Here is a 17,093-nt window from a genome sequence, read left to right as displayed (position 1 = left end):
CACCTACATCTACAGAACGTGAAGAACCAGTGGCATCTACATCTACAGAACGTGAAGAACCAGTGGCATATGCACCTGCAGAACGTTTATTGTAAATGCCGTACAACGTGTTTGAAATCGACGTCTGGAACTTAACTCTTTCATAAGTAAAGGAGTCTTTGTGTATATCCAGGAGATAGATGCCAGAGTCGAGGTCAGCCAGCCACTTGAGGACTTCAGGAGAGAGAGAGAGAGTTCGTGTAGATTTGGCAATTCCCCCCCCCCTCTGTCGAGGGAGCTCCAACCACAGTGGGTTCACCGTACAGTCCGATAGTTTGAGTTTTCACGGCCACAATTGCAGTGCTCTTGACACTCGCCCTGCCTGAATGAAACAACCAGAGACCAGCACTAGCCACGCCCTCCCCACACTAACCACGCCCCCCCCACACTAGCCACGCCCTCCCCACACTAACCACGCCCCCCCCCACACTAACCACGCCCCCCCACACTAACCACGCCACGCGCCCCCCCACACTAACCACGCCCCTCCCCCCACACTAACCACGCCCCCCACACTAACCACGCCCCCCCCCACTAACCACGCCCCCCCCCCACACCTAACCACGCCCCCCCACACTCAAACCACGACCCCCCACACTAACCACGCCCCCTCCCCACCACTAACCACGCCCCCCCCCACTAACCACGCCCCCCCACACTAACCACGCCCCCCCCCCACACTAACCACGCCCCCCCCACACTACCACGCCCCCCCACACTAACCACGCCCCCCCCCACACTAACCACGCCCCCCCACACTAACCACGCCCCCCCACACTAACCACGCCCCCCCCCAACACTAACCACGCCCCTCACACTACCACCCCCCACCCCACACTAACCACCCCCCCCCCACTAACCACCCCCCCCCCACACTAACCACCCCCCCCCACACTAACCACCCCCCCCCACACTACCACCACGCCCCCCCCACACTAACCACCCCCCCCCACACTAACCACCCCCCCCCACACTAACCACCCCCCCCCACACTACCACGCGCCCCCCCCACACTAACCACGCCCCCCCCACACTACACCCCCCCCCAACACTACCCCCCCCACACACTAACCACGCCCCCCCACACTAACCACGGCCCCCCCACACTAACCACGCCCTCCCCACACTAACCACGCCCCCCCACACACTAACCACGCCCGCCCCCCCACACTAACCAACCCGCCCCACACACTAACCACGCACGCCCCCCCCACTAACCACGCCCCCCCCACACACTAACCACGCCCCCCCCACACTAACCACGCCCCCCCCCCACACTAACCACGCCCCCCCCCACACTAACCACCCCCCCCCACACTAACCACGCCCCCCCACACTAACCACCGCCCCCCCCCCCACTAACCACCCCCCCCCCCACTAACCACGCCCCCCCACACACTAACCACGCCCCCCCCCACTAACCACGCCCCCCCCCCCCCACACTAACCACTCCCCCACACTAACCCGCCCCCCCCCACACTAACCACGCCCCCCCACACACTAACCACGCCCCCCCCACACTACCACGCCCCCCACACTAACCACGCCCCCCCCCCCTAACCACGCCCCCCCCACACTAACCACGCCCCCCCCACACACTAACCACGCCCCCCCACACTAACCACACCCCCCCACACTAACCACTCCCCCCCACACTAACCACGCCCCCCCCACACTAACCACGCCCCCCCACACTAACCACGACCCCCCACACACTAACCACGCCCCCCCCACCAACCACGCCCCCCCCACACTAACCACCCCCCCCACACTAACCACGCCCCCCCCCCACACTAACCACGCCCCCTCCACACACTACCCCGCCCCCCCCATACTAACCCGCCCCCCCACATAACCACGCCCCCCCACACTAACCACGCCCTCCCCACACTAACCACGCCCCCCCACACTAACCACGCCCCCCCACACTAACCACGCCCCCCCACACTAACCACGCCCCCACACTAACCACGCCCCCCACACTAACCACGCCCCCCCACACTACACCCCCCCCCCACACTAACCACTCCCCCCCACACTAACCACGCCCCCCCCACTAACCACGCCCCCCCACACTAACCACGCCCTCCCCCACACTAACCACGCCCCCCCCCACACTAACCACGCCCCCCCCACACTAACCACGCCCCCCCCACACTAACCACGGCCCCCCCCACACTAACCACGGCCCCCCACACGAACCACGCCCCCCCCACACTACCACGCCCTCCCCCCCCACACTAACCACGCCCCCCCCCACACTAACCACGCCCCCCCCACACTAACCACGCCACCCCCACACTACCACGCCCCCCCACACTAACCACGCCCCCCCCCACACTAACCACGCCCCCCCCACACTAACCACGCCCCCCCCACACACTAACCACTCCCCCCCACACTAACCACGCCCCCCCACTAACCACGCCCCCCCCACACTAACCACGCCCTCCCCCACACTAACCACGCCCCCCCCACACTAACCACGCCCCCCCCCACACTAACCACGCCCCCCCCACACTAACCACGGCCCCCCCCACACTAACCACGCCCCCCCACACTAACCACGCCCCCCCCCCCACACTAACCACGCCCTCCCCCCCCACACTAACCACGCCCTCCCCACACTAGCCACGCCCCCCTCCACACTAACCACGCCCCCCTCCACACTAACCACGCCCCCCCCACACACTAACCACGCCCTCCCTAGCCCCTCCTTACCCTCCCCACCCAGCCCCTCCCCACACAGCCCTACCCCTCCCACCCCCCACCCAGCCCCTCCCCACCCAGCCCCTCCCCACCCAGCCCCACCCAGCCCTTCCCCACCCTCCCCTCTCCACCCAGCCCCTCCCCACACAGCCCCTCCCCACCCAGCCCCTCCCCACCCTTCCCTCTCCACCCAGCCCCACCCCTCCCATTTTTGGATGCACGACGGACGGACGGACACAACAATCCCCTGTGGGCTGGTGTAACCAGGTGGTTCCTACCAGTATAAGGCTTGCGACTCTCCGCACTTGCCCCAACGAGGCGTTGCGTGTCGCTGGCTTGCCACGTGTGGATCTCGTGTCGTCGTCTTTGCCTCCGCCTGGCTCAACGAGCCGGCAGCCTGCAGGCGAGGCGGGCGAGTGAGGGGGGCGAAACGCCCCCCCCCCTCTCTCTACGGATTCCTGACATCGGCGCTTGGCACGACCGCTTGATTGAAAGTTCACAAAGGGGGACTTTTTTTAAAATCCTTTATATTAAGTTCGCTTGCTTGCTTGCGCGCTTACGACCGTGCAAATTTTTCGGTCGTTTTTTAACCCACTTCCCGTGATCCAATCGAGCTGACATTTTGCACACAGACTCGTTGTGCGAGACAATTAATTTTCGTGAAAAAAATTGCTACATTTTACACTGTTTAGGGAAAACAAATTAAATATTTAATTACCAATTGCTTAATGGTGGCAGACAATCATCTGACCCATAGGTGGCAGCCGTCTCAAGCCAGAGGACGAGAGGACTCTAGCCGCCACGCATATAAAGGATTTATAGTGAAAAACTTTGTTTTTACGGGTTTACTTGTTTAATCCTTTATATTAAGTTCGCTTGCTTGCTTGCTTACGACCGTGCAAACCTTTCGGTCGTTTTTTAACCCACTTCTCGTGATCCAATCGAGCTGACATTTTGCACACAGACTCGTTGTGCGAGACAATTAATGTTCGTGAAAAATTTTTTCCAAAATTTTACACTGTTTAGGGAAAACAAATTAAATATTTAATCACCAATTGTTTAATACTGGCAGACAATCATCTGACCCATAGGTGGCAGCCATCTCAAGCCAGAGGACGAGAGGACTCTAGCCGCCACGCATATAAAGGATTTAGAGTGAAAAACTTTGTTTTTACGGTTTTTACTTATTCTCCTGGCCACGTCGGCAACTTGACCACTAGTCGAGTCGGCACAATGGCACCTCCATCACCACCACGCCCCTCGCCTGTCCGTCTGGCGAGATGTCGACTACCTCGCCTGGTGTACAGGAGGTGTCGTGGGTTCGATCCCGACCCTGAAGACGCTGTTTCTGCTGTATATTTGGAGTTTGCGTGTCTCTCTTTCTCTCTCATCATCATCACGGTGGCTAGGAGATGTTAACTACCTCGCCTGGTGTACAGGAGGTCGTGAGTTCGATCCCGACCCTGACGCCTGCTGCTGTATATTTGGAGTTTGCGTGTCTCTCTCATCATCATCATCAAGATGGCTAGGAGATGTTAACTACCTTGCCTGGTGTACAGGAGGTCGTGGGTTCGATCCCGACCCTGACGCCTGCTGTATATTTGGAGTTTGCGTGTCTCTCTCTCATCATCATCACGGTGGCTAGGAGATGTTAATTACCTTGCCAGGTGTACAGGAGGTCGTGGGTTCGGTCCCGACCCTGAAGACGCCTGCTGCTGCTGTATATTTGGAGTTTGTGTGTCTCTCTCTTAGCATCATCATCATCACAGTGGCTATGAGATGTTAACTATCTCGCCTGGTATGCAGGAGGTCGTGGGTTCGATCCCGACCCTGAAGACTGCTGTATATTTGGAGTTTGCATGTCTCTCTCATCATCACGGTGGCTAGGAGATGTTAACTACCTCGCCTGGTATGCAGGAGGTCGTGGGTTCGATTCCGACCCTGAAGACGCCTGCTGCTGTTGTATATTTAGAGTTTGCGTGTCTCTCTCTCAGCATCATCATCATCACGGTGGCTAGGAGATGTTAACTACCTCGCCTGGTGTACAGGAGGTTGTGGGTTCGATTCCGACCCTGACGCCTGCTGCTGTATATTTGGAGTTTGCGTCTCTCTCTCATCATCATCATCATAATCACGGTGGCTCGGAGATGTTAACTACCTCGCCTGGTATACAGGAGGTCGTGGGCTCGATCCCGACCCTGAAGACGCCTGCTGCTGTATATTTGGAGATTGCGTGTCTCTCATCATCAAGGTGGCTAGGAGATGTTGACTACCTCGCCTGGTATGCAGGAGGTCGTGGGTTCGATCCCGACCCTGACGCCTGCTGTATATTTGGAGTCTGCGTGGCTTTCTATCATCATCATCACGGTGGCTAGGATATGGTAACTACCTCGCCTGGTATACAGGAGGTCGTGGGTTCGATCCTGACCTTGACGATGCCTGCTGCTGTATATTTGGAGTTTGCGTGTCTCTCTCTCAGCATCATCATCATCACCACGGTGGCTGGGAGATGTTAACTACCTCGCCTGGTACACAGGAGGTCGTGGGTTCGATCCCGATCCTGACGCCTGCTGCTGTATATTTGGACTTTGCGTGTCTCTCATCATCATCACGGTGGCTAGGAGATGTCAACTACCTCGCCTGGTGTACAGGAGGTCGTGGGTTCGGTCCCGACCCTGACGCCTTCTGCTGTATATTTGGAGTTTGTGTGTCTTTCTCTCAGCATCATCATCATCATCACGGTGGCTCGGAGATGTTGACTACCTCGCCTGGTGTACAGGAGGTCGTGGGTTCGATCCCGACCCTGACGCCTGCTGCTGTATATTTGGAGTTTGCGTGTCTCTCTCTCATCATCATCATCACCACGGTGGCTAGGAGATGTTAACTACCTCGCCTGGTGTACAGGAGGTCGTGGGTTCGATCCCGACCCTGGCGCCTGCTGCTGCTGTATATTTGGAGTTTGCGTGTCTCTCTCATCGTCATCACGGTGGCTAGGAGATTATCTGAACCGGTCTTGGGACTCCACCCTAGGTCAACTCAGCCTCAAATGAGTACCCGGTGCGGTGTGTGGTAAACATCGCCGCCGGGGGAGACAAAGGCGGCCGGGCGTAGTGCTGGCCCATCGGCACTTGCCTGCACAAGTCTTGTAAAAGGGCTATACGGGGGATCTTTGTCTCTGTCCTGCCTCTCCGTGGACACAATTGCCTCTCCAACCCCGTCTGGTCTGGATACAAAAGCTCCCCTCCTTGTTAATCCACACCGGTAGGATGGGAGGGGTAGCTTAATTAGGACTTAGATGAGATCAAAATAAGTCATGTTTAAAAATAGTTTTTGTTTTTAAACCACGCTTTAATTAAATGTACCGTACTGGTAATGGCAGAACTCCACGACTCCAGGAAGTGGCCCCGAAGCTTGCCACAACGTAAGGGTGCCGTGGTGATTTCCAGCCAACGTCAGTTGAGCGTGGACAATTAGACCCGAGCCGAAACGTAACATATAAAAATATTGTTTGAAAATATAGTTTTTATTTCTAATGATATAATACAGTATTGTCATCAGTAAGACATATGTATACCAAGTTTGCAGTCGATACCGCATTGGGAAGTGGGTTAAAATTGAGTTACAAGATTTGAGGATACAACAACGACACACAGAGTTCATAGAAAGCGTGTAAAAAGATTGTTTCAATTTTTTTTTATTTTTTATGATAGAATATAGTATTGTCATCAGTAAGACATAAGTATACCAAGTTTGCAGTCAATACCACATTGGTAAGTGGGTTAAAATTGAGTTACAAGATTTGAGGATACAACAACAACAAACAGAGTGAGTTAAATGAAAGCGTGTAAAAAGATTTTTAAAATTTTTATTTTATTTTTAATGATAGAATATAGTATTGTCATCAGTAAGACATAAGTATACCAAGTTTGCAGTCAATACCGCATTGGGAAGTGAGTTAAAATTGAGTTACAAGATTTGAGGATACGACAACAACAGGCAGAGTGAGTTAAATGAAAGCGTGTAAATAGAAATGTACCAGGCCCCGTACCCACCACATATCAACAGAGGAATTTAGCATATTTATGGAAAATGCAGAGATGGGATTAGTCACTACTTGTGGAATGTGTAGGTGGTGGGGGGGGGGGTCCACAAGTAGTGACTAATCCCATATCTGCATCTTCCATAAATATGTTAAATTCCTCTGTTGATATGTAAATTCCTTTGTCAAGGCGCCCTTCCTCCCCTAACCCAGCTTAAATATACGCTGCCAAGCCTGGTGGTGTTCATTCGAAAGCTGTCTTTCCGACAGCCCTGTTCTTCACCCGAGGACGGCTGCTTGCGTTGTGGCCAAAACGTCGTGAGAATTGTATTTTATTATGTTAAATTTATTATTATTTTATTATTTCCCCTCTACGCGACTTTACCGAAAGAACCAAGAAGATGAATTTTATTTCATTAAGTTTTATTTTTATTATTTTATTATTTCCCCTCTACGCGACTTTACCGAAAGAACCAAGAAGATCTTTCGGCAAAGTCACGTGGGTAGAAACATAAAATAAATCACCGACAGAAACAAAGAGGCCAGTTCTAAAGACACGAATTGAGGATACGCACCTATTATGTTCAGTGGTCACTCATCCAAAGCCCCGTCAAAGTCCACGCCCGCTGAGCTTCCAGTGAATTGTGCCATCGGCCACACGCGCGCTCTGCATCGACACTTACTTCGCAAAGACAAAGATCCCCCGTGTAGCCTGAACGGACTGTTGGGGCAAGTGCTGTTAGGGGCAACACCACACCCGGCCGCCTTTGTCTCCCCCAGTGACGATGTTTACTACACACCGCACCAAGTACTTATTCGAGACCGAGTCGACCTAGGGGAGGCCCAGGACCGGTTCAGATAATCGGTGTTGGCTGTGAGCGGGAATCGAACCCGGGTCAACCGGGTTTCTATCCCAGCGCGCTAATCACTGCGCCACCGCTCCCCACGGAGTATCCCACCACCGCCCCATTCACCAACCAACCCGTACTGACCGGCGTGGTGAAGTATGGTTAAAAAACATTAAAATAAAAACCGTCAACGCACACGAACTGCATGGCTTAGGCCTTAGGGACACGCTTTCATACAGCAGTGGATTTTATTTTTGTTAAAGGGGCTATCTTTGCACGCGTACCAACCAACTTAACATTCCTTCGGTTTCACGTCTCAAACGAAACCTGCCCGGCAGGTTTTAAACATTCCAGCGATGCTGTCGGCAGCGATGGTTCAGACACGTTTTCCTAATTCAGCAGTACGAGCTGCTTTAAAAAAAAAAGAAGAAACCCACACAACCGCACCCACAACTCAGCTTCACCATGATTAGGAATTGTCAGTATTTTCTGGAGCCGTACATAATCGTTGTCACCTAACCATCATCCGTTGTGCCCTTGCCTAGATTTGCACAACATAGATTATCTCCCCCCCCCCCCACTACTTAGAAATTATTAAAAAGTTAACTATTGTTTTATTTTACCGGGTAAGGGGCCGTCCTTAAATGACGTCACGCACCTAGGGGGGGGTTGGGGGTCAGATATTTGTGACGATGTGTGACGATGGGAGGGGAGAAATGTGACGTCGTCACATCAATATGCGAACTTTTGATAAATATAGACAACACGTTCTACTTAATGAAATACTTTTAATTAATTAATGTTTTCTCCTACAACATCAGAGTGCAGCGCCACATTAAATACGCACTACAATGACGCAATAGTTTAAAGCGATTTGAAGCATGTTTTATTTTTTTGGGGGGGCGGGAGCTTTGTGACGTCATTTGAGGGGGGGGGTCTGACATTTTGTGACGCTGTGTGACGATGGGGGGGGGGGGTCAAAAATCGTCCAAAATTGCGTGACGTCATTTATGGACGGCCCTTTAAGACCGACCGAGCGACATAGCTGGCCACAAATGAAAGCTCAACAGAGTCGAAATGTACAGCAGGAGCCAAAAGCACAAAAGGCGTGGATGTCAATTCTAATTGCGGAGGGAGGAAAAACCGGAGTAACCGGAGAAAAATCCACGCGACCACGGGGAGAGAGAGCGAGAGACACGCAAACTCCAAATATACAGCAGCAGCAGGCGTCGTCAGGGTCGGGATCGAACCCACTACCTCCTGTATACCAGGCGAGGTAGTTAACATCTCGTCATTTTGATGATAATGATGAGAGACACCATGAACTCCAAATATACAGCAGCAGGCATCGTCAGGGTCGGGATAGAACCCACGACCTCCTGTATACCAGGCGAGGTGGTTAACATCTCGTCATTGTGATGATGATGATGATGAGAGAGAGAAACACCGCAAACTCCAAATATACAGCAGCAGGCATCGTCAGGGTCAGGATCGAACCCACGACCTCCTGTATACCAGGCGAGGTAGTTAACATCTCCTAGCCACCGTGATGATGATGATGAGAGACACCGCAAACTCCAAATATACAGCAGCAGCAGGCATCGTCATGATCAGGATCGAACCCACGACCTCCTGCACACCAGGCGAGGTAGTTAACATCTCCTAGCCACCGTGATGATGATGATGAGAGACACCGCAAACTCCAAATATACAGCAGCAGCAGGCATCGTCATGATCAGGATCGAACCCACGACCTCCTGCACACCAGGCGAGGTAGTTAACATCTCCTAGCCACCGTGATGATGATGATGAGAGACACCGCAAACTCCAAATATACAGCAGCAGCAGGCATCGTCATGATCAGGATCGAACCCACGACCTCCTGCACACCAGGCGAGGTAGTTAACATCTCCTAGCCACCGTGATGATGATGATGATGAGAGACACCGCAAACTCCAAATATACAGCAGCAGCAGGCATCGTCATGATCAGGATCGAACCCACGACCTCCTGCACACCAGGCGAGGTAGTTAACATCTCCTAGCCACCGTGATGATGATGATGAGAGACACCGCAAACTCCAAATATACAGCAGCAGCAGGCATCGTCATGATGAGGATCGAACCCACGACCTCCTGCACACCAGGCGAGGTAGTTAACATCTCGCAATTGTGGCTTTCCTTAAGCAGGTAGGGCCCCGTCTTAAGACACTAAGCCAGGCATGTTACCAAACCCACCAACCAAACTCATTTTACACGCTTTCTATTAACTCACTCTGTCTGTTGTTGTTGTCGTTGTATTTTCAAATCTTGTAACTCAAATTTAACCCACTTCCCAATGTGGTATCGATTGCAAACTTGGTAAACTTACGTCATACTGATGACAATACCATATTCTATCATAAAAAATATTTTTTAATATTATTTTTTAGATGTTATGTTTCGGCTTGGATCTAATTGTCCACGCTCAACTGACGTTGGCTGTAGTTGGCCACGGCCCCTTACGTTACGGCAAGCTTCGGGGTCACTTCCTGGAGTCGTGGAGTTCTGCCATTACGAGTAGGGTACATTTCATACTGGTAGGAACCACCTGGTTCCACCAGCCCACAGGGGATTATTGTGTCCGTCCGTCCGTCGTGCATCCAAAAATGGGAGGGGTGGGGCTGGGTGGAGAGGGGAGGGTGGGGAGGGGCTGGGTGGGGAGGGTGGGGAGGGGCTGGGTGGGGAGGGGCTGGGTGGGGAGGAGAGGGTGGGGGAGGGGCTGGGTGGGGAGGGTGGGGAGGGGCTGGGTGGGGAGGGTGGGGCTGGGTGGGGAGGGTGGGGCTGGGTGGGGGGTGGGAGGGGTGGGGCTTGGTGGGGAGGGGCTGGTCACCCCGTGGTGCCCTTATAAAACTCAACGTTTAACCTACTCACGCCGGCTTGTGCCCGCCCTCACAGTCGGGCATATTTGCGGAATACACCACGCCGCCGTTGACCCTGCAGGCCATTGACCGAGCAACCCAACGTTTCTACCAGCTCCCTCCGCAGGAATGTGTTAAAAGCGTGTTTACAATTTTTTTTTATAATAAATATTACTTATTTTCATTATGGGGCCTTTTTGACCAGTGTCAGAGCTTGTGTTGTTTGCATGTTCACCACACGTACTGAGCGTGGTTACTGCGGTAACTTAATTCCTCGCAAAAGAGGTCATCTATTTGTCGTTTGAACATCTTAGCAAAACTCCTGTTTCATTGGCAGCTGGATTCCAACCAACGGTGAGGGTCTTTGGCGTCAGATGGAGCAACCCACCGGCCAAAGTATTTCTGTGTCGCATCTATGGCAACGTTTCATTGGCAGCAAAGGATAAAAAACTAAAATATTCTTGTTTTTCGATTTAAAGCTTTCGTGACTGCATGGATTCATCTTCATTATTTTTATTATTATAATAATAATAAAAATAATATTTTTTTTATTTTATTACTTCCCTTCTACGTGACTTTACCGAAAGAACCAAGAGGATATTCTTGTTTTTTCCCTACTCATTTATTTCATTGCTAACCGTTCCATCATTTTTGGCTCCGCGTGTCGGGATGGATTTTTGATGTTCGTATTCATCCAGGAGAGCGCACACACACCGCTGCTAAACCCCACACACCGCTACTAAACCCCACACCCCGCTACTAAACCCCACACAATGCTAAGTCGTATGGTCTCTCTGTTTTCTTTTCATCACGAGAGGCCTGCTTTGGCTTTTACATTTAAGCTGCTTTCAGACAATTAATGTTGGGGGCCGTCCATAAATGACGTCACGCACCTAGAGGGGGGGTGGGGGGGAGTCAGACATTTGTGACGATGTGTGACGATGGGGGGGGGGGGGGGGTTAGAAATGTGACGTCACATCAAAATGCGCAACTTTAAATAAATGTAGACAACACGTTCTACTTAATTAAATAGACTTTGTAATAAATGTTTTCTCCTACAACATCAGAGTGCAGCGCCACATTAAATAGTTTAAAGCGATTTGAAGCATAGTTTATTTTTAAAATGAAAATGTTTTTAGGGGGGGGGGTGGCAGAGCTTTGTGACGTCATATTTGAGGGGGGGGGTCTGACTTTTTGTGACGCCGTGTGACGATGGGGGGTCAAAAATCGTCAAAAATCGCGTGACGTCATTTATGGACGGCCCCCTTGAGTGTTCCATCACGCGCGCGACAGCATGGGTCTATGGGTCTCTGTGTGAGTCTATGGGTCTCTGTGTGAGTCTATGGGTCTCTATGTGAGTCTATGGGTCTCTGTGTGAGTCTATGGGTCTCTGTGTGAGTCTACGGGTCTCTGTGTGAGTCTATGGGTCCCTGTGTGAGTCTATGGGTCTCTGTGTGAGTCTATGGGTCTCTGTGTGAGTCTATGAGTCTCTGTGTGAGTCTATGGATCTCTGTGTGAGTCTATGGGTCTCTGTGTGAGTCTATGAGTCTCTGTGTGAGTCTATAGGTCTCTGTGTGAGTCTACGGGTCTCTGTGTGAGTCTATGGGTCCCTGTGTGAGTCTATGGGTCTCTGTGTGAGTCTATGGGTCTCTGTGTGAGTCTATGGGTCTCTGTGTGAGTCTATGGGTCCCTGTGTGAGTCTATGGGTCTCTGTGTGAGTCTATGGGTCTCTGTGTGAGTCTATAAGTCTCTGTGTGAGTCTATGGATCTCTGTGTGAGTCTATGGGTCTCTGTGTGAGTCTATGGGTCTCTGTGTGAGTCTATGGGTCCCTGTGTGAGTCTATGGGTCTCTGTGTGAGTCTATGGGTCTCTGTGTGAGTCTATGGGTCTCTGTGTGAGTCTATGGATCTCTGTGTGAGTCTATGGGTCTCTGTGTGAGTCTACGGGTCTCTGTGTGGGTCTATGGGTCCCTGTGTGAGTCTATGGGTCTCTGTGTGAGTCTATGGGTCTCTGTATGAGTCTATGGGTCTCTGTGTGAGTCTATGAGTCTCTGTGTGAGTCTATGGATCTCTGTGTGAGTCTATGGGTCTCTGTGTGAGTCTACGGGTCTCTGTGTGAGTCTATGGGTCCCTGTGTGAGTCTATGGGTCTCTGTGTGAGTCTATGGGTCTCTGTGTGAGTCTATGGGTCTCTGTGTGAGTCTATGGGTCTCTGTGTGAGTCTATGGGTCTCTGTGTGAGTCTATGGATCTCTGTGTGAGTCTATGGGTCTCTGTGTTAGTCTATGAATCTCTGTGTGAGTCTGTGGGTCTCTGTGTGTGTCTATGAATCTCTGTGTGATTTTATGGGTCTCTGTGTGAGTCTACGGGTCTCTGTGTGAGTCTACGGATCTCTATGTGAGTCTACGGGTCTCTGTGTGAGTCTATGGGTCTCTGTGTGAGTCTATGGGTCTCTGTGTGAGTCTACGGATCTCTATGTGAGTCTATGGGTCTCTGTGTGAGTCTATGGGTCTCTGTGTAAGTCTATGGGTCTCTATGTGAGTCTACGGGTCTCTGTGTGAGTCTATGGGTCTCTGTGTGAGTCTATGGGTCTCTGTGTGAGTCTACGGATCTCTATGTGAGTCTATGGGTCTCTGTGTGAGTCTATGGGTCTCTGTGTGAGTCTACGGGTCTCTATGTGAGTCTACGGGTCTCTGTGTGAGTCTATGGTCTCTGTGTGAGTCTATGGGTCTCTATGTGAGTCTACGGGTCTCTGTGTGAGTCTATGGGTCTCTGTGTGAGTCTATGGGTCTCTGTGTGAGTCTATGAATCTGTGTGAGTCTATGGGTCTCTGTGTGAGTCTACGGGTCTCTGTGTGAGTCTATGGGTCTCTATGTGAGTCTATGAATCTGTGTGAGTCTATGGGTCTCTGTGTGAGTCTACGGGTCTCTGTGTGAGTCTATGGGTCTCTGTGTGAGTCTATGGGTCTCTGTGTGAGTCAATGAATCTGTGTGAGTCTACGGGTCTCTGTGTGAGTCTATGGGTCTCTATGTGAGTCTATGGGTCTCTGTGTGAGTCTATGGGTCTCTGTGTGAGTCTATGGATCTCTGTGTGAGTCTATGGGTCTCTGTGTTAGTCTATGAATCTCTGTGTGAGTCTGTGGGTCTCTGTGTGTGTCTATGAATCTCTGTGTGATTTTATGGGTCTCTGTGTGAGTCTACGGGTCTCTGTGTGAGTCTACGGATCTCTATGTGAGTCTACGGGTCTCTGTGTGAGTCTATGGGTCTCTGTGTGAGTCTATGGGTCTCTGTGTGAGTCTACGGATCTCTATGTGAGTCTATGGGTCTCTGTGTGAGTCTATGGGTCTCTGTGTGAGTCTATGGGTCTCTATGTGAGTCTACGGGTCTCTGTGTGAGTCTATGGGTCTCTGTGTGAGTCTATGGGTCTCTGTGTGAGTCTACGGATCTCTATGTGAGTCTATGGGTCTCTGTGTGAGTCTATGGGTCTCTGTGTGAGTCTACGGGTCTCTATGTGAGTCTACGGGTCTCTGTGTGAGTCTATGGTCTCTGTGTGAGTCTATGGGTCTCTATGTGAGTCTACGGGTCTCTGTGTGAGTCTATGGGTCTCTGTGTGAGTCTATGGGTCTCTGTGTGAGTCTATGAATCTGTGTGAGTCTATGGGTCTCTGTGTGAGTCTACGGGTCTCTGTGTGAGTCTATGGGTCTCTATGTGAGTCTATGAATCTGTGTGAGTCTATGGGTCTCTGTGTGAGTCTACGGGTCTCTGTGTGAGTCTATGGGTCTCTGTGTGAGTCTATGGGTCTCTGTGTGAGTCTATGGGTCTCTGTGTGAGTCAATGAATCTGTGTGAGTCTATGGGTCTATGTGTGAGTTAATGTATGTGTGTTGAACTTCTTTCGCACCGTATGTAGCCAACCGTGCTAATCGCAGGCGCGGGCAAATGAGGTTCCAATGGTGTAAATGCTTACCCCGAGCTCTCATACTCTGATGGTGCATTGTCTTTGAGTTGTACGCCTTATGGCGTCATCTGTTCCAACACCATGTGAGACTAGGCTCTAAGGAAAGCTGTCTCGGGTGTGGACCAATCACTTTCAAGGACAGTGCATATATTATCAGAGTTGTGTTTTTTGTTTGCATTCCGACCGCAGGTATTGTGGTCAATGTAAACATGACTCCTTGTAAATAAAAGGTGTCCGTTTTGTTGCCAGATAAAAGGGTAAAAAAAACAATTCTCATATTTTTCTACTGGCAAAGGAGGTTCCAATGGTGTGAAGTCTTATTTATGTTTGTATTTTATTAAAGGGGGGCCACGGTATGCAGGAGGCTCGTGGGTTCGACCCCGACCCTGACGCCTGTTGTAGATTTGGAGTTTAATACTGGTAGGAACCTCTGGTTACACCAGCCCACAGGGGATTATTGTGTCTGTCCGTCGTGCAGGGAGGGGCTGGGTGGGGAGGGAGGGGCAGGGTGGGGAGGGGCTGGGTGGGGAGGATGGGGCTGGGTGGAGAGGGGAGGGTGGGGAGGGGCTGGGTGGGGAGGGTGTGGTGGGGCTGGGTGGGGGGTGGGAGGGGTGGGGCTGGGTGGGGAGGGGCTGGTCACCCCGTGGTGCCCTTATAAAACTCAACGTTTAACCTACTCACGCCGGCTTGTGCCCGCCCTCACAGTCGGGCATATTTGCGGAATACACCACGCCGCCGTTGACCCTGGCCATTGACCGAGCAACCCAACGTTCCTACCAGCTCCCTCCGCAGGAATGTGTTTTTCTTGGTTCACTCTGGAGCCATCATAAGCTGCTACATTTGAAGGCTTGCCCTCACTTCTCTCTCCGCCTGATGGAGGCTGCACGTGTTGCGATCGAAACGTCGTGGGGTTTTTTTTTGCTTTTATTCAAGATTTTTTTAATTTCCTATCTACGTGACTTTACCGAAAGAACCAAAAATATGAATTCCTGCAGATACGAAAGTTCTAAGTCAAATTTTATTTGGAGTTTGCGTGTTCTCTCTCTCGCCGTGGTCGCGTGGATTTTTTTTCTCTAGGTCTTCAATTTCCCCCACATCCCACCCCACATGTATAAACACGCGTTTGGATGATATATTTTGCTGCGATAAATCTCCACCTGATGTGCCAGTTTGTTGAGCTATCATTTGTGGTCAGGTCGCTTATAAAAAAATAAGTTAGTACCCGAGTGCGCTTTGCCTGGGTAGGATGGGGATGATGCTCTTAGGTTTTTCGGTAAAGTCACGTAGGTAAAAATAAAAATAAACAATACAAATAATAGAAATAATAATAGAAATAAAATAATAAATCACGACGTTTCGGAGGCAACACAAGCCTCCTTCATCAGGTGTAAAAAAGGCACGGCAAAATAACTAAGCTTCAAATCTATAAAAAGGATGGGGATGGTTTCGTTTTATATTTGTTTGTTGTTTGGGTGATGCGTTTACCTTTCTTGTGCTTTGCACGGCTGCCGTGTCGTTTCTCTTCTTGGTTCTTTCGGTAAAGTCACGTAGAAGGGAAATAATAAAATAATAAAAATTTAACATAATAAAATACAATTTTCACGACGTTTCGGCCACAACGCAAGCAGCCGTCCTCAGGTGAAGAACACGTCTGTCGGAAAGACAGCGTCTGATCAGACGCAGACCTGTTCTTGCCCTGAGGACGGCTGCTTGCGAAACAACCAAGAAGATGAATCCCTGCAGTCACGAAAGCTTTAAATCGAGACTGTCGTGTCGTTTGCGTCGTTTGTTGTTGTCACGTGCTGGATATCTGTGCAAAACAAAGAGCTTTGTAGTTCATCGGATTCCTCCTGCAGTATAAATACACATTATTGATTCTACTCCGTGTGGTTTGGTGATGCATCATCAACACGGAGAAATACATTGACAGCCCCAAGTCTTCTTGGTTCTTTCGGTAAAGTCACGTAGAAGGGAAGTAATAAAATAATAAAAAATAAAACTTAATAAAATAATTCTCACGACGTTTCGGCCACAACGCAAGCAGCCGTCCTCAGGTGAAACCAGGTCTGTCGAGGCGACAGCGTCTGAATGAAACAGCACACGTGCTTGGAGCATATATATAAGCTGGGTTGGAATGGGGGGGGGGAAGAGGGCGTCTTGACAAAATAATTTGCATATCAAGAGGAATTTAGCATATTTATGGGAAATGCAGGTATGTGATTAGTACTAATTATGCCCGTGCATTATGCAGGATTAGCAGCATCCAAGGGAGGGGATATGGGAAATGCAGGTATGTGATTAGTACTACTTATGCCCGTGCATTATGCAGGATTAGCAGCATCTAAGGGAGGGGATATGGGAAATGCAGGTATGTGATTAGCGCTACTTTGCCCGTGCATGATGCAGGATTAGCAGCATCTAAGGGAGGGGATATGGGAAATGCAGGTATGTGATTAGCACTACTTATGCCCGTGCATTATGCAGGATTAGCAGCATCACAGGGAGGGGATATGGGAAATGCAGGTATGTGATTAGCGCTACTTTGCCCGTGCATGATGCAGGATTAGCAGCATCACAGGGAGGGGATAGGGAAATGCAGGTATGTG

This window comes from Lethenteron reissneri, chromosome 64 (assembly GCF_015708825.2).
Source record: "Lethenteron reissneri isolate LAM-NWPU_2019-01 chromosome 64, ASM1570882v1, whole genome shotgun sequence".
Lineage (NCBI taxonomy): Eukaryota > Metazoa > Chordata > Hyperoartia > Petromyzontiformes > Petromyzontidae > Lethenteron > Lethenteron reissneri.
Note: the sequence above shows the minus strand (reverse complement) of the source record.